The following is a 23,226-nucleotide window of genomic DNA, read 5'->3' on the forward strand; positions in this document are numbered from 1 at the left end:
ACTGGTTCACAGTTGCTCCTCTATGGATTCAGAGCCTACAAATCTAAAAGCAAACTCAACAGGGAAACCTAAGCCACACACACAAGGAAAATATTAACTCATTGCTCCCAGCTGTAGTTTTCCACCAGACTAAAGGCAACTCAAATTACTCCAACTCCAGCAACTCGTGTTATACAACAAGCAACTTTCAATGCATTCCTATTCAAGGCTTCCTTGGCATCCACTAAAATGTTAAGCCGTCCCTAGAGTTTCCCATTCTAATATTAGCTGCGCCAATGCCGCCTGATAGGATTGGGCTGTATCCAAGTTCCCAAAATCCAGCCTTTTATCTTCCTAAAGTATGGCCACCCAGTTCTGCAAACACTTGACAGGCGCAGGATGTTGCTCGTGTGACTGTTATTAAGACTTCAAGCTTTCGCAGGAGAGGAGCCTTCAACTACAAGAAAAGGAAGCTTGAATTCCTCTTTTATTATTGGTGTGTTATTGCAATTACACTGATCAGTAACTGAAACCTACTGGAGCTGGAACACTCAAACAATGCTACCAAGGAAAAAGTGTGGGAAGAAGCTGTCAGCAGCAGCAGGGGGTGGGGACACAGCGCCTGTTTGATTCACAGATCAAATTATTTCACATTAAAAAAACAACATTCGTTAAACCTACTTGCAAGTATTTTCTAGGCTACTTAGAGTCAAGTTCATAACAAAAACTCTCCAGATCCTTGCAACCCAGCTCGCAGTATCAGCACAAAGGTTAGTCTGACCCACGCTTCTGGAAGGACCTTCGCATTTTTTGCACATCAGGTGGGGAGCAGAGACTGCAAACATCAGGTTTGCTAAGCATGTTTTAAACTTCAGGTTTGGTAAGCATGTTTTAAACTTCAAAGGGAAGGGAAAAAAGCACATCTAGCCATGCTCATGTCTTCTGGGTCTCATAAGAAACAGAGATACTCTAAATCAATTACAATTTTGCAAACAGGGCACATTTATACAGGAATCCCATTCACTGATGTGCGGGCTTCGTGTCCAAATGAGCTCAGCAAGCAGGAAAAGATGTGCAGAAACCTTCTGCAGGGAGCTAGGGAATGGCTGGGCGCAGCGCTTAAAAACGAGCTAGAACAGGTCAGATACGGGTGGGGATTAGAAAGAATGCTCTCTCAGAAGCTGCTCTGAGCAGACTGGAATACAACCATCTTGTGGATTAAGTGCGTATTCCACAGCTTCAGACTCTCAGGGAAGCAAGAGTCTGTTAACGCTGGGGCCTGAATATGACGGGTCTGAACTTAATACACAGTTACGCCAAGAGGTATAAACAGCGTACTAACATCTAACACTTCCCAGCCCTTCTACTTTGCAAAATCCCAAAGACTGTAACAAACCAAATGTTCATCTTGCTCTTGCCCATGTAGCTCAGGAGCACACACAGACACTCCCGTATGTGCCTGCACTAAGCTGCTTGGTCCTCGAAGGGAATCATGTTAATGGAAGGTAAGTCAAATGAATCTTACAAAACATTAAACATTAAGACATTCAGATACATGTAACATGGTTGATATTTTTTTTTCTTTTAAAACTCTCGATGAGGCAAAAAACCAACAGAAAACTCTGAAGAAATACTAATACTTGCCAGTGTCCTGCTGACGGTAACTGAGCCCCCTTGCCCCGCACCCTGCACACTCATCTGTTCAACATGCAAGAGTGAGACACGAGGAATATTCTGTGCTACAGAAACAACCCACCATCCTGCAGAAGGACAGACTATCATCTCAGATCCTGCAACTAGGGCTCCTGTACTGCAGGGAGCCAAATAAACAAATAAAATTTTAATACCGGGGGCCTCAATTCTGCAGCCTCCATGCTAAATGGCAGACCATGGCAACAGCACACACTGCTCCCATCGCGTGTTTGCTTTGCACTCAGGAGAGCACTTAAGCACACGCTTAACTTTGAGCATGCCGACAATCTTACTGGAAAGAAGAAAACGCGAAGCAGGTACTTAAGTGCTTTGCTGAATCAGGGCCTAAATAAATGAATCTGCTTCACAGGTTTATCAGGGCTGGGAGGCCAGTACGTACAGGCAGCAGTCAGCGCTATTTGGCTTACATGATCCCAGCCCAGAGGAGCAGGAGTTCAGCTTTTCTTCAAGTCAACAAATACTGTTCTGTCGGTGTTTGGATTGCTGCAAATTCCCTCATTACGTGGCCACAGGAAAAGCCGACAACGCGTGCACACAGGGCTGACACGGCGCTGAGCGCGGCTCCAGCACACACCGCCACAGGGTAACACACATTGGACAGGAACACGCCGCTGACACTATAAACCTTCAGTTTTCTGTGTCAGTTCCTAGCAGCAAACAACTGTAACTGTTCTCAACATGATGCATCCTTACAATTCCTTTGTATTATTCATTTTTGGGGGGTGGGGGAAACTGGAGTTTTATTCACTTTATTCTCTCACTTACTTCAAATGGAATAAAAGCATCCATGCCAAAACAAACATACAAGAAGGATAAAAAGTAGCTCCATAAAACACAGACTTAGTTAGCATGCAGAAAACAAAACAAAGGGTAGGTGCTGCCTTTTGAACCCTTCCCAGCAAGCCAGATCTGTCTGGCAGAGCTCATCTCCTCTGCTACCAGATGGGCCAACCTTGTTTCAACAGCAGCAGCATCAAACCTGGAGAAAGCAGCGGAGCAGAGAGAAAAGCCTGTGGCCTTTATCTCTCTGAGGAAACTGTATCCCTGAAGCCCCTGCTCCAGGGCCACTTGCTGGGCCAGGCTCTAATTGCCTGAGATGCAGGAGGACGGGGCTTGCTCCAGATGTCAGACCCAGCCTTGCAGCTACCGAAGGGAAAGCGAATGAGGGCAGTCTGAGGAGCAAAGGTCACACCAGGGCTCACCTCTGGCGGGACTGAGATGCCCTTGCCGCTTGAGGTAACATGAGGACAAGCGTATTCACTTGACACTTGAATTCCTCCTGCTTCCCACGAAACTGATCCCCTTCCACTGACACCCCCCATGGATGTCAACTCGTGAGGATGCTTCCTGACAGCCAAGTTTGGAGATGGTAATTTATGTGACAGCATGGATTCAAGCAGCTCCCAAGTGTAAATTATGGCTATTGAAAAGAGATTTTTTTTTTTTTAAAGAAAAAAAGTGACTCAGTAAAAGTGGCAAGGTGGGTTCCTTATTTATTCTTCCTCAAGGATTTTTGGGTCACGACTACACAGGTAAGCAAGAACAGCAGCTATTCTCCTTCACCTCAAGTGGAACAGGCACAGTGCAGACAGTGAGGGGACACCGGAGCTTTCCCAAAGCCAAGTTTCAAGCCATGCCCTTTCTTCAGTATTTGCGATGCTGTCCATGCTCCTCTCCTCAGCACGAACCACCAGCACATGACAGAGGAACGAAGGACCTGCTCTCCTGAGTCCAAGCTCAGCCCTACACTGCCAGGCTGCAGCATGCTTCACCCAATTTTGCAAGTTATGGTCAATGAAAGCTCAGATCCAGCCAGCCTGGATGGATGGAACTAAGAGAAACGGCTCTTAATTTTGCAAAATTCAGACCTCAAATCTTTCACCAATTCCACTTTGAGTTACATCCCACTCCTGAACTATTAATGTTCTGAGTGTCTAGATATTATCAGAGCCAAAGATGACTACTTTTTTTTTAATGGCCTTTCCTCAAAGCACTAAATTCAGCTGGCAAGACAAATGACACTCACTCATCAGTCCTTGCACCTTCGAGGTGACTCTGTAGCCTCAGCTTTTCATTGCATCCTAATGGGTACGGAAGACCTTGGTGCACCCAGCACCTCCCTCCTCAATTAGCCAGAATAGAGGAACTCCTGACTCTAACAGCAGTGAGATGTTTCCGCTGTCGAAAAACCTTCCAAATAAAAGCTGTGTTCCTGGAAACACTGTGTGGCAAAGAGGAATGGGAACAATGAAAATAGCACATTGAACTGTTTTGTTCTGAAAGAGAAAAATATTTAGGAGAATACCATCACCCATCCAACTGCATTTTCACATCCCCATGGAAAACCAAGCCTGAACATCTTCCCCAGTCCTTTCTTTCTCCTCCACTTTCATAGCAGTAATAAAGAACACCACATGAAGCTGCATCCTTGCTCTTCAAAGGAATGAAAAAGTCAAGGGCAAGATTTTACTAGGTAGTGTTACACTGGTATATTTATTGGCAGCAATGCATAACAACAGACAACGTACATTTGTGGGGACTTTTCAGTCAAGGGTAGGGGGAAGAAGGAAATCAACTCGGACCCACCGAGCCAAGAACATGATGACATTAGTTCAGTTGGCTGACAATAGAGAAGCTCATTTTGGGCCTCACAAAAGCTAATGGCAAGTTAGGTGCTGCCATGATGGGATGACAGGGCAGCTCTGCTTCCCTTGCAACTAGTTCAAAAGTGGAACTGAGCAAGACTGTCCAACGGCAAAAGAAACCACCAAAATAACACCCGTAAGGGTCAAGGTGTGCATCCTCCACTGAAGGCCTGATGAGCAAGGCTCTTACCCTGTGTCACGTAAAACCCAGCTTCACGTAAAACTCAGATTCCTATAGACTCCAATTCCTCTGCTGTCACGATGCTGACAGTTTGCACACAGCGGGGCTGCCTCCAACGTGGGCTGGATCCCACGGGCTGTGCACTTGGGCCTGGAGCCATCTCTGCAAACGGCAGCTTCTCCACAGCTTCTCATCACCTGTGCACTTAATGGGCTGCAGTATCAAGCCCAAAGGAGGACAATTTATTTTCTGCTACCTGCAAGAGGTATTTTTTTCTTTCAAATTAGAAAAGAATACTCTATTTTTCCACTCTGGCCCTCATACTTTAAAGCAAACACTTCAGGGACGCAGCAGACACTTTGAATATTTCCTCTGTGAACATTCTGTACCTGGACGCTTTCTCCCTCAGGGAACAGTTTACTTAATTTAAGGTAAACCTTTACAGCTAGAATAAAATAAACCTTTTGTTCTTCTACCAGTTACTCAGAAAAGGAGCAGATTTCCTCTACCATGGCCACGCATGAGAAGTTTCTGTTCAAGGTCTAGTTGCAGATGTTGGGGGCCAGGAATCACCAGGGATCACACCACACGCCAAAGCGTCAACTCAGCCCCGAGTGTTGTCTGTTCAGAAGAGGACAGCAGAGCCTAAATAAAACCACCCCCTGATGCTGCTGCAATGGAAAAGTCTTGCTGGCAGGACACAAACCCATTACAGAAGTGACTGTGAGCACAAGGCGGATGTTTGGGCATGCAAATACCACACAGCTTTGTGCCGAAGGAGCCGCTAATGTTCGTCCTTCTTCCCCCACACTCGCTCATGCTGATGGCTTAGGGCGACTTTGCAGAGTGTGCATTACTGGTTGTGACCTCTACGGAAAGAACAACAAGAAAATTCCTCCCATTCCTCACTGGGAAAGCTGGAGTTGCACATATTGCGTGTCCCATCTCTGAGGAACCTCATCAGCCTTGCTAAAACTCCTGGATTTCTGGCACCCCAGAAGGCAGCTGTGGTGCCATATCCATACATGGAGGATATAGGTGTTCCTTGGGGATGCTCTGCTGATGGGGCAGCCAAGCGGGAGTTGTACTTGAGCCAGGCTCCAGCACAGTGCCCATCGCTGCCCAGCCACAGATACATGGAAAAGGATGGTCCCTTCGTTAGGACCTGCTTAGCTAATCCCTTCTAACCTCCCAAGGGAGGCAGCTTCCCACTGCTGCATTAGAGGAGGGTGGTTAACGCGAAAGAAGCATTTCCTCGGTGGTACAGAAGCAGCTACTGCGCTGCTGTGAAGCAGTGTTAAAATCCCCTCCAGTGCCAGCACCACTTGGAAGGGGTTAGGACCACAATTACACCAGCTGCAAACACAAAAGAAAAGGGAAAAAAACCCAAAGTTGGCAGGGATCTCTGGAGGTCAGCTAATCCAAACCCCAGCTCAAAGCACAGCCAGCTTCAGAGGTGGATGCTTCCACCTCCAAGCACAAAGAGAGCTGTCTCACACAAAGAGAGCTCAATTGAGTCAAACAAATTTACAGGGGAGACAGGAAAGGCCAAGGCTCATTAAGGCTTGTTCCCCACCACGTAATCATAAGAAATAGGATCAAGCAGATGTATCCCACAATATATCTGATTATCCTGCTCACTGCTCAAGAAACCCCCACGGTCCTTGCCAATCAGATAAGTATCCACGCGTGTTGGGGCAGGCTGATGGGGACAGCTGAGGGGTGGAATGCCTTTATCCAACCGCCCTTTGTGGGATTCTGCTGGCAAGAACGATCTACGGGCTTCTCCTAAGCTCCAAGCACGGCCCTGGCCCTCGAGCCAGGCAACGTGCTCTGTTAAGCAGGAGAAATACTGAAGAAGGAGCCCAGCTCAGACATTTACCATGCTGCAGAGGAGGCTTTTGGGAGGTATCATATGCAGAAGAGACCTGCCTGGGTCTGGTGCTTCGCAGGTTCCTCTGCCACGTGCATGTATTTGTGCCTGGAAAATTCACACTCCAGACTTCTCAATCACACCGTGACTGCTGCTCAAGGGCGGATATTTTCTCTGAGAGGAAGGCATTTTCCATTCAGGCCCTGTACTGCATCTCCTCAACGCACAGATGTGCTCCTACACACACATACTATGGTTTCACATGGTTTTAGCTGTCCTACCTGGTGACCACAGCCTGCAGAAAGAGGAGAGACAGCCATTTGGACAGTGGTTTGAATTCTTTCTCGGCTGGAATAATACACAGAAAACAAAAATAGTTCTTCTTTTAACACTCTTTGTACTGAGCACTTGGATAAGTAACTTGGCAGCAAACCAGTTTGGTACAAACACACAACACCAGAACACAATGCAGTCATCACAAAGCCATTGCTCTGGGCCAGACAGTAATTTTCCCCTTTGCACAGGGCAGGCCTCCAAAGTCTTTACGCTACTATACTCAAGTCCATCTGAATTACATGATGTGTTAAAAGTGAGGACTCATGCACACAAACGAAAACACCTATCATTTCTGGGCTAGGCGGAAGGGCATACCGTGCACAAAAGCACTAAAGAAACATTTGTGAAATGATTCAAGACTTGGGAAAAGGGAAGCCTTGACTTATTCCTCAACTCAAACCTCTAACAGCATCCTCAGGTTGCAAGTCAAATATGTGAGGACAGAAGGAGACAAAAGACCAGGAAGAAAAGGATCCAGTATATTTAGGATAACTTCTTCCAGGATAAAAAAAAAAAAAAAATAAAGTAAAAAAGAAAGTAGTTAGAATGCACAGGAAATCAGGAAAAGCAAACATAGCAAACTGAGAGCATATTTTCCACTTCCATACAACAGTGAAAATCCAGAGCAGCCTAGTCCCAAACCCCAAAGGCATTATCTTCACCCAAGTCACCACTCTGACAGGAAAGATAGATGCTCTTGTCCATAACTTCCAGGCTGGGACCCTGGACACAGGGGCTCAAACCCTGCTGCAGCCACAGATGCCACAGGTGGTAAACCACCTAATCCCTCTGCAAACAAGGGCCGTTACTTTCTTTTCAGTGATATTTGGCAGATAAAACCCAGGAACAGCCATCAGGTATTAAGAAACTACTACAGTAAAGGCTGTACAAGCACTACATGAATAGATCTGTCTCAGATCCTGCAGTCATTACAGTACAAAATAGGATGCAGGAGGGGGAGCAGAGAGCACACACACACACACATACATCTGCCCCATTAATCCAGAAGGCTCTAACAGGATGAAAGGCACGTCCAACAACTCCAATCTTGCTTGCGCAGCAACAAGCAGCCTCCCAGCGTGGCCGGGAGGCACGGCTGCAGTACGTGCCGGGGAGCAACCAAGAGGCACCTGGAAGGTCTAAGTGCCAGCTTTGGCAGTGTATCTTGGCACTAAGTGCCACTCACTCATCTAGTGGCCAGGAACTGTCTGCCCGGTGCCCCTGTGGGACACAGAGGGGTTGGGGATGCAGCGGAGAGGAGCCCTGCACAAGGCAAGGGGAAGTCAAAGCCCTCAAGGCACTTCCCAAGCCATTCCGATTTAGTGTGTTGGCTTCTCCTGCCATCCACACACCCCAAAAATCTGTTACTCATTGCTCTTCATTTCACTGCCAGGTAGATGAGTCAACTTTTCAGTGACTGAACATCCTCTGTTCTCTCTGAGACACCCAAGTCACAGACACCAACTGAAGTCCTCAGATCTTCAATTCACTCCATACATTCCGGCATCTGTAACATAACAGCAGTCTTCAGCTTCCCTCCCCTGTGGAAGTCCTAGTGACCTGAATGATTTCCAATTTCTCAATGCCCATGGCAAGCTCTTCTTCTGGATAGCATCTGGCTCAGGATGAAATTATCGAGTCAAAACCAGGAGCCCAAGAAGGTGGACTCCAGCTCGCCAGGGCAGATGTACAGATGCACAGTGTGTTCCACGTGCCCTGTCCTTCCTGCCACCACCCCACAGCTCCCAGCCACTCATGGCCAGCAACATGCAAACACACAAGCACCCACCCCTGCCTGGCTGGGTGTCTGTCCAAGCCAACTTTTCAAGCAGCAGTTAAAAAAAATAAGTAGGGATATATTCCCCCAAATCTGGAGCATGCACTCTGAACCACCATCCATCAATGCACTTATTTCCCCACATGGCCCCCCTGCCAAGGGAAAGAGCTTGGGTGATGGCAGAGGGAGGAGGGGATAGATGGCAAGTGGAGTCTTTGTTTTAATTGGCTGCCGTTAAGAACATTAGAAGGATGTTTGAAGGAGAATGATTATGGGCAGAGTGCAGAGGAGGTAATCAAAGGTGTCCGACAAACTGAATTTATGATGTGGCTCAGCAATCCATCACCTGGCTATCATTCCTACGTACATGCACATACATAAGCCTCAAAATATATTTAGCTTGAGGGGGGTGTCTGGAAAAAAGCAGCTGTTCTTGCAGCCCTTTGCTCCTTATTACAGAAGCAATTTTTCAAATTGGGGAAGGAAATTACTTCAGATATAAAAGATAAATTGTTTTAAATTCTTGTAAGTGTGAAGACAACTTTGTTTACTAAATGCATACGAGGCAACATATGTGTACAGCACAAACCCAGCAGTGGAAATTTGGCTCCCTGCAATTCCCTGTGATATAGATGCATTTTTTCCAGAGGAAGTCCAATGGTCTTGTTTTCAGCGCTAATAGAGGAGTTCAATGAAATTTTCTATTGGGAAAGTCTAATGAGGTCAGAATAACAGAACAGAGTAACTAGGAAGGAATGTCCTTGCATTTTATTTTTAGAATAAGGATAAAGGTGGGGCTTGCAAGAGGAAGGCGATGGGCCTGCTTTGGCTGGAATGTTTGGTCCTGTGAGCTTCAGAGTGTTTCAAGTTTACTTTTTCAACAGCGAACCCCTTGCTTAAATCAGCAACAAGCAAGTGGAAGGGTCTGGCTGGGAGAAGAGCAGAGCAATGCCTGGGGACACACCAGCAGCAGGGCAGCAGCCCTGGGGACCCATCGCAGCTGGGGGTTCTCAGCCACGCTCCCCTTCTCAACCTGTTTCCCCTTCCTGGCTGGGAAGATGAGCACCTTCAGCAGCACCACTGAGCTGGAGATCTCTCCACTCCTGCACGTTAAAGGGAATCCAAGTTACAACAGGGTAAGCGTTGTGGAGGGAATCAAGAGCAAGAACAGCCCGACACACCAGCACGGGGGGAGCAGATGGTGCTGCAAAAGGAGCAGCCAGCAGTATGACAGGGAACAGGATTTACCCCGCGTTAAGGCTGGATGTCAAAATCCAGCGAGAGACAGCCTCAGGGAGAGAAGAGATGGGCCAGAGTAAGGCTGTGAAAATGAAAAGGCAGGAACAAAGCTAAATAAAAGAATCGAGGCGGAGCGGGAAGTGGCTTGACTGGGATAAACAGGTAAGGAGGAAAAAGAGTGCATTCAAGAGCAAGCAGGCCTTGGTCTGTTTCCTGGCACCAGCTAATCTGATTGGCACAGAGATACAAGAAACAGAGGCTTAAATAGCTCATGGGAGCAGATCTTCAGCTGCAGAGAGCCATCGTCACTCAGCAATTAACTCCCTCGCAGGCTCTGCCCCTAAACCCAAAGCACAGAGCTGACTCCGCCGAGCACAGCGAACGCAGAAAAACAGAGAACAAGACGAAGCGTCTTTGTAAGGGTTAACAGACAGCAGAGAACAAGCTGTTCCATGCATTCAGGTCAGGAAAAACAGGACTGGGACTTGACACAGGCACCATGCACATGTTGCTTTACCAAGATCGCCACAGCTCAAGCAAAGGAGCAGCCAACTCTGCCTGCTGGGAATGAGACTGCAAGGAGCTTCACCTTAAAAATCTGTGAGGACAGAGTTAACACAGGGGACCATCAGATGAGGGTATAGTTAGGGAGCATCAAGGCATACAACAAGACCAGTGGCTAGCATCTCCGCTCTGCTCCTTCATAATCTCTCTAGCAACAGAGTAAGGAAAGGCTAAGTAGGGGTAAAGTGTGCAGGACAAGGTGCAAAGCACCCTTTAACCCCTCCCGTGGTGCCCAGAGCTGCAGGTCTCCTATCTGTGCTGAAGACAAGGTGCAAACAACCCGGCAGACTGCAACGAGAACCACAGATGCCCAAGAGTAACAGCAAGGCAGACATGCACCATCTCCCACCCCGATGCTCTCCAGCATCCCTCTATTTCCAGCTCTGAGGACTCCCTGAGCCTGCTCTGGTTCCCTGCTCACTAATCCCCAACCAACTCCTCACTTAGTACTTGTGCAAGCCACAAGTGTGCCCACAACACCTTTTGGCAAGGAGCTCCACAGCTCCACCATGCCTCATGTGAAGAAGAAAGATCTCCTTTGGAGTCCTCGGCCACAATCATGCCCTTACCTTGCTGTCTTCCCCCTGGATGGTTTCATAATATGCCGTAGACTGAACATCAGTCTCTACCCAGAGACACATCCTTTTAGGGACTTCTAGTATCAGTGATGGAGTTAAAATCTACGTACAACAGTTTACAAAGTGTATTTTCGTCTTACATAAAGGGGAGGGTCAGGGTGACAGAGTAATCATGAGATAAAATGCCCCAATTTCCAACCGTTTCTGGGAGCCTGACGCAGCAAGTCTCATTTGCAACCCCAGACTTGGGAGAAAACTTGCAATTAAAAAAAATTAACAGTGACCTTGACTTCAAGGGCTACAATTTAACTAACCTGCATTCAGGCTTTGTTAATAACGAAGCTCTTCCCTAGGCTACAGCACAAAGGCACTTTTCCAAAGATCAAGTTACCTCTGCCCAGCTATGCCACAATGGAAATTTTAGAGACCTTTGTATAAAAGCTCCAAGAGATTGTTCCTCTGCAGACACCTCCCTGCCAGCTCTTCACCCTCCGCTCTGCAAGGAGCAAGGTGAGCTCCAGCCTGGCTCAATCCAAGGGTAAGACAGGGCTTGCAATTAAGCAATAATGATCACAATCACAAGGCATTTTAAAGGGACTGATGACCAACTGGGTGGGGTTACGTTACAATCCATTAACCTAATCAGCATTGAAACCTCAGGAACTACAGGCAGAGGCTGCCACCGGGATTATAAAACTAAATGAGAACATACTCTTAAAACATGTGTCTTTCAAGGCTCTGGAGAGCCTTACAGCTACATCTTCACAGCTAATCACATCACAGGTACAGAACAAGGTTAGAAAATAAGTGCCCAGAGCTAATGAGACAGTTTATTTGTTTTTCCCCTCCATCCCATAGTAATGTTACCTTGACAGGTGCAGTGCCTGCAGTAAATACTATATCTGTCCCATATTCTGAATTATCCTTTTAGGGATGAGAGCAAAGATACATATTTGGGGCACAGATACTTCCTCCAGCCTCCTGCACAGCTCGCAGCATCAGAAGATAAAGCTGACTGGAAGAGCAAAGGCTGATGCTGCCCCTGAAGCAGAACTTGTTTGGTATCATTACTCAAAGGCCAGTTAAACTAGGGAGTTGCTATTCTGGAGCCTTTTCTGCTTACTTCTGATTATAGGGCAAGGGAAAAACACAAACTCCAAAGAAATGTCTTGGAAATGCCATGTGCCCTAGGACACCCCATATATCCCAGTGGCAGTGGCGCTGAGCCTAACTTTACCCCTCTCCTTAATTGCTACCCTACTTCCGAACAAAACATCAACTGCATGCCTTTGCTGTTATTGACTAGCTGGGATATCACTGAAACATGGTGGCAATTGGTAATCAGTATTTTTAACTCTTGGGAAGTCTTCTGTATGGCAGTACTTCTTGCTGGGGTGGGTTTTAACATGCTGTCCTCACTCCTCTGGAAGGCTGACTCACCAAGAGGACCTCGTTCTAGATTTCTGTGCACATGGATGGACCAAGGATCTTAGATGTGCTATCAGACTTCAAGGGAGCTATCAGGTCCAAATGGTCTCATCTCCATCCAGGCAGATGTTCAGCACTGCAGCATGGATTTTTCCAGTTTTCCCATCATTCTCCTCTTTTTATGGTTTTAGTCACTAGCTCAGTACATCCCCCAAGCTCCACACCGTTTCGGCCCAGCCAGGGGCTCTGCCTGCAGACAGGAGGGTTCCTTTTGTCTGGTTCCTTGTTCCTTCAACATCATCTAAATATCACTCCCTTAACACCTGATTTAGTATTTCAACCCCTTTAATTACACGCAGTGAAGATTTTATCGGAAATCTGATTATTCTTTGAAAGTCTAAGCATTTCATCCCAGCCTCGGAATTGATCTAGCGACTGCTTTTAAATCTCCCATTTTAATTTAACATTTAACACTTTATGCCCCCATTAATTACACTTCTCATGATCAATATCAACAAACACCATCTCTGGCCTTCTCTTGATAGAGAGACCTTGTTCTATCAAAACACCCACGATAGCCTTGCTCTTGAACACAGGCATTTATGGGGCTGATCTCTGCAGTGGGAGAGGAAGAGAAAAAAACCCACAAAAACCAGCAGTACTGAGTAAGCAGCAAGGTTTAGTAACCACCTGGTGGTGGCGGGGACTGGCCTGGCCCCAGGACATGGGGAGCAGAGACTCCAGCCAGCTCGCCATCCATCTGTCCCACCCCCGTCTCAGATGGAGGGGACCGGGCTCTGATGCAGGGACCCACCGTGTACGGGCTCCATCGTATCTCCTGCCCACGCCAAGCAGCATGTGAGCTGGGCTTGGCCTGTCCAAGAGCTGCACGTAAGCACTGGGGCATGGGAAATGCTGACGGGTCTACCAGGGAAAGCAAAGCTTTACCAGCTCAGTATCTCCCAGCATTTAAGCAGCCTGAAGGTCTACATCCCTTTGCTTGCCTCACTGCAGCATAACATTGAGAGCAAAGCGCTTCTCTGATCCCCGAGTCTAGCAGATCTCTTATTAGCAGACACTGCATGAACTAATTAAGGAAGCTACCCATCACACTGCCTTTATATCCAGCCACTGCCAGCTCTCAAAGGTGGCTGCATGGGAAGGGTCCATCTTCTCCAGGAGCACAGCACCAGATTTCCTTCTCCAGGCCATGGGAGGCAGAACTGGAACTTCTTGAAGGGGGTCGGTTGCTCCTCTTATCCCGTCTGCAATACACTTGTGTTTCTGTGTTGCAACTGGAGATGGAAGAAAATAGCATCCCCAGCACCACAGAAAACAGGAATAATTTCTCTAGTATATTAAGCACGAGTCATTCTTATGCAAAGGCTGCCCTGTACAGCTGCCAAGGTCAGTAAGACCTTGCTTTATTTGCTGCATAAGGGCTGGTTGTGCAAGTTTTACCTTGTACATATTTTTTCCTTGCATTCTCATCTTGGATTTCCCTTCTGCTATTGCCTCTGCATCTCACTGTCTGCCCAGTAGGTCATGCTGCCGTCTCTGGCTCTTGATAATGACTACCCAATATTCAGTCCTTCAGAACAGTCAAAATTCCAGCAAACCGACTCTTACAGTATGTTTAATTCAAAAGACACCAAGGACAATATTGAATAACAATTTTCAAGGAAAACATGCTCCACAGCTTTTGCTAACAACATCAATATGTTTTTATTTTCAGGGGGTCTTGACCTGCCATCCACTCACACAGCCATCACTGTTCACATTCCAGTATCTACACACAGATGATTTTTAGTGCAAGGATCGCATCCAACCAAATGGCACTGCCTGCACACACAAGCTCTGGATTACAATACCAGTAAGTGTAGATTTCAGGAAGCAGCCAAGTACTGAATGGCCTGGATCTAAATAGATGACAAGGTCTGAAAATAAGGCCCTATGCTTTTTAAACTTCAGACACATTCTTACAGACTAGAGTCAATGGCTACACCCAGACTAAAAACTGTTCCTCTCCCTTGTTTACTACATCCTATGAAATTATGGGTGCAGTCAAATTTAGGTATTTACACAAGGAAGAAAAACAGGATTTTGAAACTACACAACATCATGCTGCAAAGGACTCAAATTTGAAGAAACTTTAACCCAAGCAGTCCGTTTGCAGAAGAACAGAGTTAAGTGACCTACCTGAGGCCAGTGGCCAGGTAGGAAAGCTTCACAACAGCCTAGCCTGCTGAGGAATGATGCTGACTTGCCCCAGCCTCTAAACCCAAATCAATGGAGAGATGGCAAGGAAAAATGTCCAACCCCTGCCCTGATCTGCCAGCAGCAGCAGAGTCCCCCAGTGACAGCAGGTCTTTCTTGCAGGTTTATTTCAAGCTGCACCTCACCACATCTGATCCACCATAGCAGCACTCAGTTCCAAGCTCCTGCTTATCAGTGTCTGATGCCACCAAGCTTCCAGCCAGCAAGGAGATCTGGTGTGGTAGGAACAGCAAGCCAGGACTCCAGACAAGGGCTCACACATCCTCCTTCCATCCCAGAAATCAAGTGGTTTTGGCCACCTCACTTTACCCCTCTGACATTGCTTTGAACCTCATTCACAAGTTACAATTAATAACAGTAATGTCACCTCACCCTAAGTATTTGCCCTCAAGGGTAGAAACCCTCTCCCCCTTTATTCTGCAGACTCTGACCTTGGCAGGACCCCACAGCTACTGCCATAACACAAACCATCATTCAAGCTTAAAACACATACTGGTGCCAGAAGTCTCTCAACTGGGGACAGGCAGCATTACAATGGGGCTGCGCAGGGGGATCAAGAAGCACCGCTGCAAAGGGACGCAAACAAGGGCTTCAGGCTCTGAGCTGGCACGCTTGGCCATACAGGCAGCTCAAAAGGTTAGCAGCACTTGTGAGCAAGAACCGTCTGGCTGAACGTACTGCCTTTGTTAACTGAGAACAGCAACATGATGGAGTGGGCTAATTAACTGCATTTTACTTTTGGGGACCCGGGCTTAAATCCTGGCTCTTGTCACAGCTGAAAATGAACATAGGGACTACAATGAGAGCCAAGATAATTTATTTTCTACAAAATCATCAAATAATTGCCAGTCTCCTGACAGAGAGGCCCAGAATTCTATGCAAGGGCACTAGTGCTTATGCTGTTATTTCCCTGATTATAAAAGTTATTAATGGATTGATGTGAGTGGTCATCACAGTCACCAGTGCTACTTAGCTGGACTGAGCATCTGAATGCAAAGAACCTCACCATGCAAGATGATGCAGCACCGTGCAGGTTGCAGGTCCTACAGGGAGGGAGCCTGTGCCTCGCAGGATTTAAAATTAAGTTTTCATATGGATTCATATATCCCTTAAACTCAGAGGGCCGAAGCGCAGCCCTTCTGTAACTCTAATTCTTCACTGGAAAACCACCAGGGCTGGCCATGGTCCAAAGGAACTGAGGGTAATTTCCCCACTTCCTCGCAGCTGAAACCACCCAGCAGAGACAGTAGGGAAGTGAGTACTTTCCCCATAAAGTAATTCTGTATTTTTATCTTGCTAAAAAGTTTTTCATTTAGAAACTAAAACTCCTGCTTCAGGGAGAAGCCAAGCACCCTTTTCCTTTCAGATTTTTACCACAGTTTTAATCTAATCAAATTAGCCATTTTTCCACTGAAAGGAATCATCGTGGAAAAATCAGAACAGCAGACCAGCCCTTCAAGGTCTCCATGCAAGAAGTACAAATAAATTGCATTCTTGACTCTGACAGCAGCATGCTCCTTCATACTACTGTTTGCAGTGTCACCTCACACCTCTGGGCCTCAGGTTACCCATCCCAAACGACAGGGATCCTTGGTGTCAAAACAATTCTGAGAGCAATGTGCTCAACGGGTAAGTCACGCAGCAGCTAGTGATCATGAACCACAGTTTTGGACACAATATGCTGTTCTACTAAAGCACAGTGCCATCGATCCTCCTCTTTCCTCCTGTCTCAGTAAAGATCCTCCAGAATCCTCAGCCGCCCACACAACTGAAGGTGGGCAGGCAGACGCAAGAGAGGTCAAAAGGAACACAGAAATGTTTTCTGAAGTAGCCTCCAGCACAGCTCAGCAATACAGCACCTGTCATCTGTACCAAGCAGGAGACCCAGACACATAACCCTGTAACACAAAGCGAGCAGTGGGTGTTGTCTTCATGGTAAGGTTTTACAGCAAGCCAAAGGCTTGTGTGGCTTTCCTTGAACAGCAGAAGAGGAACGCTTAAGTCAGACTTCTACCCAAAAAGTCAGACTTAGGTGGAAGAGATCAGACAGGAGACATCCATGAACTGGGGAAGAAGGGAGCAGCAGCCACAGTGCTCTGGGGCTAATGAAGAACACAGGGACCAGGTTCTCCCTGCTCCCAGGCAGGGCAATATTGCCAAAGCCAAACCAAATTCTGCAAGGAAGGGCCACACATCTCCCCCCACTGTTATCTTTAAATACTCTTTACCCCATGGAGCTATTCTCCACCCTCCTTCCGTTTTAATCAGGCCTGACCTACAGATGTCAGCCCCATTTCAGCAAAGTCAACACAACTGCCACATCTAGGATGCTGTCACAGGAAAAAGCTTACTTACACTCTTGGCTGGATTCCAGAGTCTACTTCTTGGTCTAGACCTGACCTTGTTCCTCTCTGCAAGCTTAATCCTTAACCTTAAGAACACAGCAAACACAAAGGGACTCCCAATGGGGGCCTGTCTATGCTCAGTCTCCCTTTCAGCCTGCAGACTCTTGATCACGCTGCACAAACACGAACAATTACTGACAGGAGGCTCTCTCAGAACCGCATGTTCTTCAGAAACACACATATGCTCAAGAGCCAAAAAGCAAACGCAAAATGCACCTTTATGTTCTGCAAGGTAAACCCCAACTCTAGAGTTCACCCAACAGGACACAAACCTTCAACCAACAGTTCCCAAAGTTTTCTCAGGTGCAGCTCTGGCCTTGCACCAAAACCATAGCCACATCTGATACATCCAGCTTCATCTAAAGGCTAGAACAGAATAGTTTGGGTGAGAAGAGACCTTAAAAATCATTTAGGTCTAACCCCCCTGCCATGGGTAGGAATGTCTTCCACTAGTTCAGGTTGCTCAAAGCCTCATCCAGCCTGACCTTGAGCACTTATGCATCCTTCAGCAGAAACACAAAATATCAATGTAAGATGCTAATTGAAGATGAGGGTCTCCAATCAGCTGCCATGCCACCCTCCAACAGTACCTTACCAGGCAGAGCCCAGCAACTTGCTGCAATGGTACAGTCACAGTAAGAACTCTTCCAGTATGTCACACTTGGGACGTTCCTTGATGTCCCTGCCCCGTGTGGTCAACACGCAAGAAGTCACAGGCTGGAGGTGGACGGACAACAGCTTCTCCTGTCTTGACCAAACACATCATATAAACAGGGTCTCCAGACTGAGCAGGATCTGGCTCATGTACTCTACCTTGTGACCCAAAAACATTGACCCCAGTCACATATCAAGAGCAGTAGTGAAAATATCAACCTGCAAATGAGATATTAGCAACTAATCTGTTATCAGCTTATTTCAAGAAAGCAGCTAGCTGTGGATTCAACCTTCAGGCAACACCACAGTGTTTCTTGGCTCTCAAAGACATTTGCACAGTGTTTTCTTTAAGTGTTTGTGGGAGATGTTCAAAACCTCAATTATCTGTATCTGACACTATGCTGAACCAACACTCTCCTGGTTCACAGGAGCTGTAAAAACAAAACCCCACTGAGGCCAAGAGGAGCCTTCAGATCAAATTCTCAGAGCTCGGTCCTTGAATGTGTGCTGCAAGAAATCCTGCATACCGATACACCTTTCATATCACAGGAGGCAGAGGGGTGGGAGAATAAAAGAGATTAAAAACAAGATAAAAGCCAGATCCTCAGGTAACAGAAAAATCAGAGATGCTCCCTCAGTTTACACTACCACACATTTGAGCCAAAGGTGCTTTCAAAGTCCTTTTATGAAATATTTTAATCTGCCTTTCTCTCTGCTATGAGTGCAAGCTAGGCAGTGCTTTCCAGAGAAATTATTTATTCAGTTTTACAGTGGCCAACCTGAATTTCCAGACTGCTTCAAAAGAAAAACTGAAACACCTCTTTACAAAAGGCAAGGAGCATTAGGCTTCTTCCCACTTGTTTCTCCTTTTCTTTTTCCTCCACCCCTCATCTTTACCTCTTATCTAATAAATAAAGAAACTACGTATCTTTCCACTGAGAAAAATGCTCTTCCCTTCACCTCCACACCAAAAAATGTGCTGACAATTTTAAGGGGTTTTTTTGCTGAAGCCACCCAAAGTGGAATAAATTCCTCTTCTTTTTTAAAAAATTGATTTTTCAGTTAAGCCATCTACTTGAAAAAAACAGCCTGCCTTACATTGCTGGCTGCACTCTTACAACCCAGAACAAACCCAAAGAAAGCTATAAGTGTGGCATTACCACTGGCTCGTCATTAGTGGGGCACCCTACAAAAAAACACCCATGCTCAAAAACAAATTACAGCTCAGTGAAAGTAGCCACACTGTTGCATGGACCGCCTCAATGTTACTTCCTAGATTAAAGAACAGAAAGTAGCAGCACAAAGCTTAAACTAAATACAACTGAAGCTCTAATCCAAATCCATCAAAATAAGGCCCAGTTCCAGAAGATGTGGACTCACCGGGATGTGCTTCCAGGGCAGGTGTCCTGGGGACAGGGAGCTCTGGTAGCACACACCAACCCGCACCAAGATGCCTCCTGTGTGCCCGCTGCACATACGTCATATACAGCAGGTCCAGTTTAAGGCAAGGTTTAAGGCCCTTACAACTACATTTCATCACAAGTAAGCTCTAATTCTGGAACGCAGAGGGCAGACGTACATTTTCTTATGTGGAGATGCCCTCTACTCAACCCAGCCTAAGACCTTCACTTACGCGAGGCTGTGATTAGGGGATTCAGGTCATGAGCAAGCAGATCTCACGCTTTAATTCTCTCTCTCTCGGCTGCCTGAATCTCCAGGATGAGCAACATCACATTCTTCCAGAAACGTAAGCAAACTTGCGTGCGGCAGGTCTCTCCCTCAGCACAGGGAGATGCATGAAGTCGATCGTGACAGCCTCCCACCCGACAGAGCTGGATGCTGCTGCTGTGCCTTGCCACTCTCTTTCCATGTTAAAGGCTCAAACAACAATCCTAAAGCCAGTCTTACCTCTTTGTCTCCACAAACCAGCTAAAATTACTACATCAAGTGTACCAAAACTGTTGCATTTGTATCTCCTCTCCAGTACCCCCGGCTGAAGATGTACATTCAAAAATACAGCGGCCTGCACGCCCTCTCGTTCTCCCAGCTGGCCGGCTTTTCCCCAAGCTCACCCTGCTGAGAACTGCTTTGGCAACATACAGGTTTAAGACCATCCTAAATACACCCACCTACCCAGCACCAGGCTGTAGCCCCAGTTTCATCCTCCCGTAAGCATCACACAGGGTCAGGTCCCTGCTAAGCGATCTGGGACTGCAGTAAGACGACTCTCGCACTGCTATTTATTTGTGGCAGCTTTCACTACATGCAGATGCTGTCCAAAACGATAAAAAAAAAAAAAATTTAAAAAAAAAATGTGCTCTTAGAAGCTTACAGTCTAAAAGCAGAGGTCAGGAGAAACTCTGTTCTTATTAATACAGTTATATCAGAAGCAGATTATGGCTAATAATACAAAGATTACTGACATTAAATGAATTTTTTACCTTCTTCCCAGTATCACTTCCATTTGTAGCTTTACTTTCTGCCTATCACAAAGATTGTTATATTTGGACTATAATCACCATCATGGACTTTTCCCCCCTCCAGTTTTGTTGTACTGTGTGCCTTAAAAAACAAAGGCATTTGTAGTGTTATTTTAACAACCATCCTAGCTTTTTTTTTTTTTTTAAGGTAATTGCTGCATAACTCTGTGAACAAGTTTTGCAAATGCTGCTCAGCCCAGGGCTCTGCTGGGCAGAGGGGACACAACAGTGCTCCCCAACCTGGGCACGTTGCAGCATCACTGATCACTGCACATCACAGGCAAAACGGACCAGCAAAACATCTGTCACTAGTGACCAAGATTCAATTTTAAACTTGGGTTGCTCCTCGCAGACATTCAGACTCAAACTGAAGAAAGAGCTCTGCACTACCTCTCTAGGAATTACATGTTTTTAAAGCAGCCCTAGCAAACTGAAGGTGGAGCACAGTAACAGGAGCAAAGTCAGCCACTCTCAGGAAGAAAAACTCCTTTTGAAACTCAAAAGTTCCAGTTCAGCTGTAGGATCCCTCTCTCCAAACATCCTAAGGACAAACAAGTATCTAAGGATGCTTTAAAAAAAAAAAAGCCATCAGTCAAGCAAATCACCAGCCACAGTTTGCTACTGAACATCATGAATGTTCCCCCTAAAAGCTTCTCACACATTTGCATCTACGTTTTACTGAAAGAAAGAGAACTCCACCACAAACAAACTGCAAATTCCTGCCTGTCAGCCCTAAATCTGGAGTGCTTGGCTGGGCTGCATCTCCAAGCTCCAGCCTTCCCAGTTTGTTCTCTTGGTCCTTATATCGGTAAGGCAAGCCAACATATCCCCAAGCCTACAGAGAAGGAATCAGCAGGTAGTTATTTGAAATGAAGTTTGGGGTGAATTACCATAGCACAGGATCAGTCCATCTCAACTGTCCAGTCCTTTTGTTTCAAAAATGGAGTTACTGCTGGTGAAAGGCACCTGCCTTAGCTCACAGCCTTATGCAATAGCTGTATTAAGCATTACTGTTATTAATCAGTACATAACTATAATAGTTAGCATTTTATTGAATTAAAAAACCTCAGCGCCTTGGCAAACGGCCTTCAGTGATGGGCTGAGCCCCACCCATGCAGAAGCTCTCCTGCAGGCCTGGGCATCCTCCAGCTCCGATTTCACCATTTCCAGCTGACCCAAGCAGAGGCTGGAGCGGGCAGGGCAGCTCTGCCCTCTGCCTCGGCCAGGACAAGCATTCACAAGATCAAGCACAAGGCAGAGGAATGAGGACAGCAGCAGGGAGGGAAGAGAGTGTACCTTTCAGTGCCAAAACCCATGTGAAGGGCATGAAACCGCAGGCTTAGCTCCTAATGGCACCCGTGGAGGTCAAGGGCACTTGGCACAGCCCAGGAGCTTGAGCAGCCAAGGGCTCTGCCTCAGCAATGCCCCTCTCTCAAGAGGCTTCCACAATTCTCCAAAATACACAGGTTCCCCACCAGTCTGCATTAAAAGTTATATATATTAGAAACACACAGGAGGAACTGGGTGCAGACCCTACGATAGGGATGAATCCCACAGCATTGTGCAACCAAACACTCTTCCCATTCGGAAGTCACCAGGTTCTCTATCCCCTAGGTTGGCTGAGCACGTGGAGATGCTCCTAGACCTGGGGGACAAAGTGCTTCTCACGTAATCTGGCATTCAACATGATGTAATCACTAAGGACATCTAGGACACACTCTACAGCTGGGCTGAATTTACAAATCCCGATATCGCTAGGGGAACAAGATGGTGGCACCGTACAGAAAATAGATCTGTTGTTAGATGCACCAGAAACTTCCCTGCACTTTATGAATGGATCTCAGGGGCTTGTCAGAAGGACAACTTTCCACCTAACACAGGACACAGAAATAAATTGCCTTTCAGCAGCAGCATCCTCATTCCAACCTTGGTATCTGAGCATCAACTACTGAATGAGTCATATTACAACACAGTCACCAGAACTGGAAAGTCCCCAACCCAGCAGGTCTCCCGCTTCAGCAAGGCTGATATAACCTCATGCAGAATCCGCCCCATATGCCCTACTCATCTCCTCAGCCTCAGAAGAAACGTGAATCATAACTACTCAACTGACTTCCTCGGTCAGATACAACACCAGCATCTGGAGAATTCAGAGAAAGAAGAATAGGCCACCTGTAACCCTATCGATGGCTCCATGCTACTGTTTCTTTTTTGTACCTCAAAAATAACTTCACTGAAATGTATCTGAAGATGCAACAAAAGCCCCCTGAGCCAGCACTGCTCATTACCATTTATTTAAAAACAATCCCACTGATACCTGCTATGGCTATAAAAAGATCTATCCATCCTGACTTGCTGACCGCAGACAGGGTAGAAGATCCTACAGCTGCGCGATTTGATGAAGAAGAACGAACAGCACCAATGAATTCTAACCAGGTTTTGGGGAGAGAAAACTGACGCCCTTTTCCCACTCAGCCCAGCCAGGGAAGAGCCCAACCCTCTCTTCTCCATTGGTTTTGCATCTTATGGCCCACGGTAACACTTTTGCATGCTGTGGACTAACCCAGCGCTCTGGAGACCAACTCCTAGCAGCCAGCCGTGGCTCAGAGCAGGTGATGCTCTTTTGCAGGAGCCAGTTTTCCTTTACGGGGCAGGTTTTCCCATCAGTGAGCCTGGGGCATTTGGCAGCTTGCCACTCCAGCCTTCAGGACTACTTTTAAGGACCAGTCCATCACCCACACAACATCCCCTCCTGGCATCACAGCCCTGCGCAGCACAACCACCACCACCTCTCCATGCAGGCTCAGCACCTTCCACCAAAAGATCACCAAACTCTTAAACATTAATGAATCAAGTCTCAGCATCCCAATTAATTCTGGCAGCATCATCCCCTGGTGACCTAGGACTGCAGAAGCAGGCGGAGGTGTCCCCATCTCCCTGTGAGCCTGCAGAGGAACCAGCCAAGGCAGCCAGGCCTGCCGGCTCCCTCCCCCTGCTCAGCCACAGACCTGCCACCTATTTCAAGGGCTCATTCCAAACAGAAAGAAAAACAAACAAATAAAAAATAAATAAATAAAGGTGCCACACCAAAAACCAG

At 46.7% G+C, this 23,226-nt stretch overlaps 1 protein-coding gene across 10 annotated transcripts in view; it reads right to left on the reverse strand.

Moving 5' to 3' along the window:
* MBNL3 (muscleblind like splicing regulator 3) overlaps positions 1 to 23,226 on the reverse strand; it is a 92,047-nt gene that overhangs the window by 61,452 nt on the left and 7,369 nt on the right. The window lies entirely within an intron of this gene.

The sequence above is a fragment of the Streptopelia decaocto genome (genome assembly GCF_964273445.1).
Source record: "Streptopelia decaocto genome assembly, chromosome: 10".
Classification (NCBI taxonomy): domain Eukaryota; kingdom Metazoa; phylum Chordata; class Aves; order Columbiformes; family Columbidae; genus Streptopelia; species Streptopelia decaocto.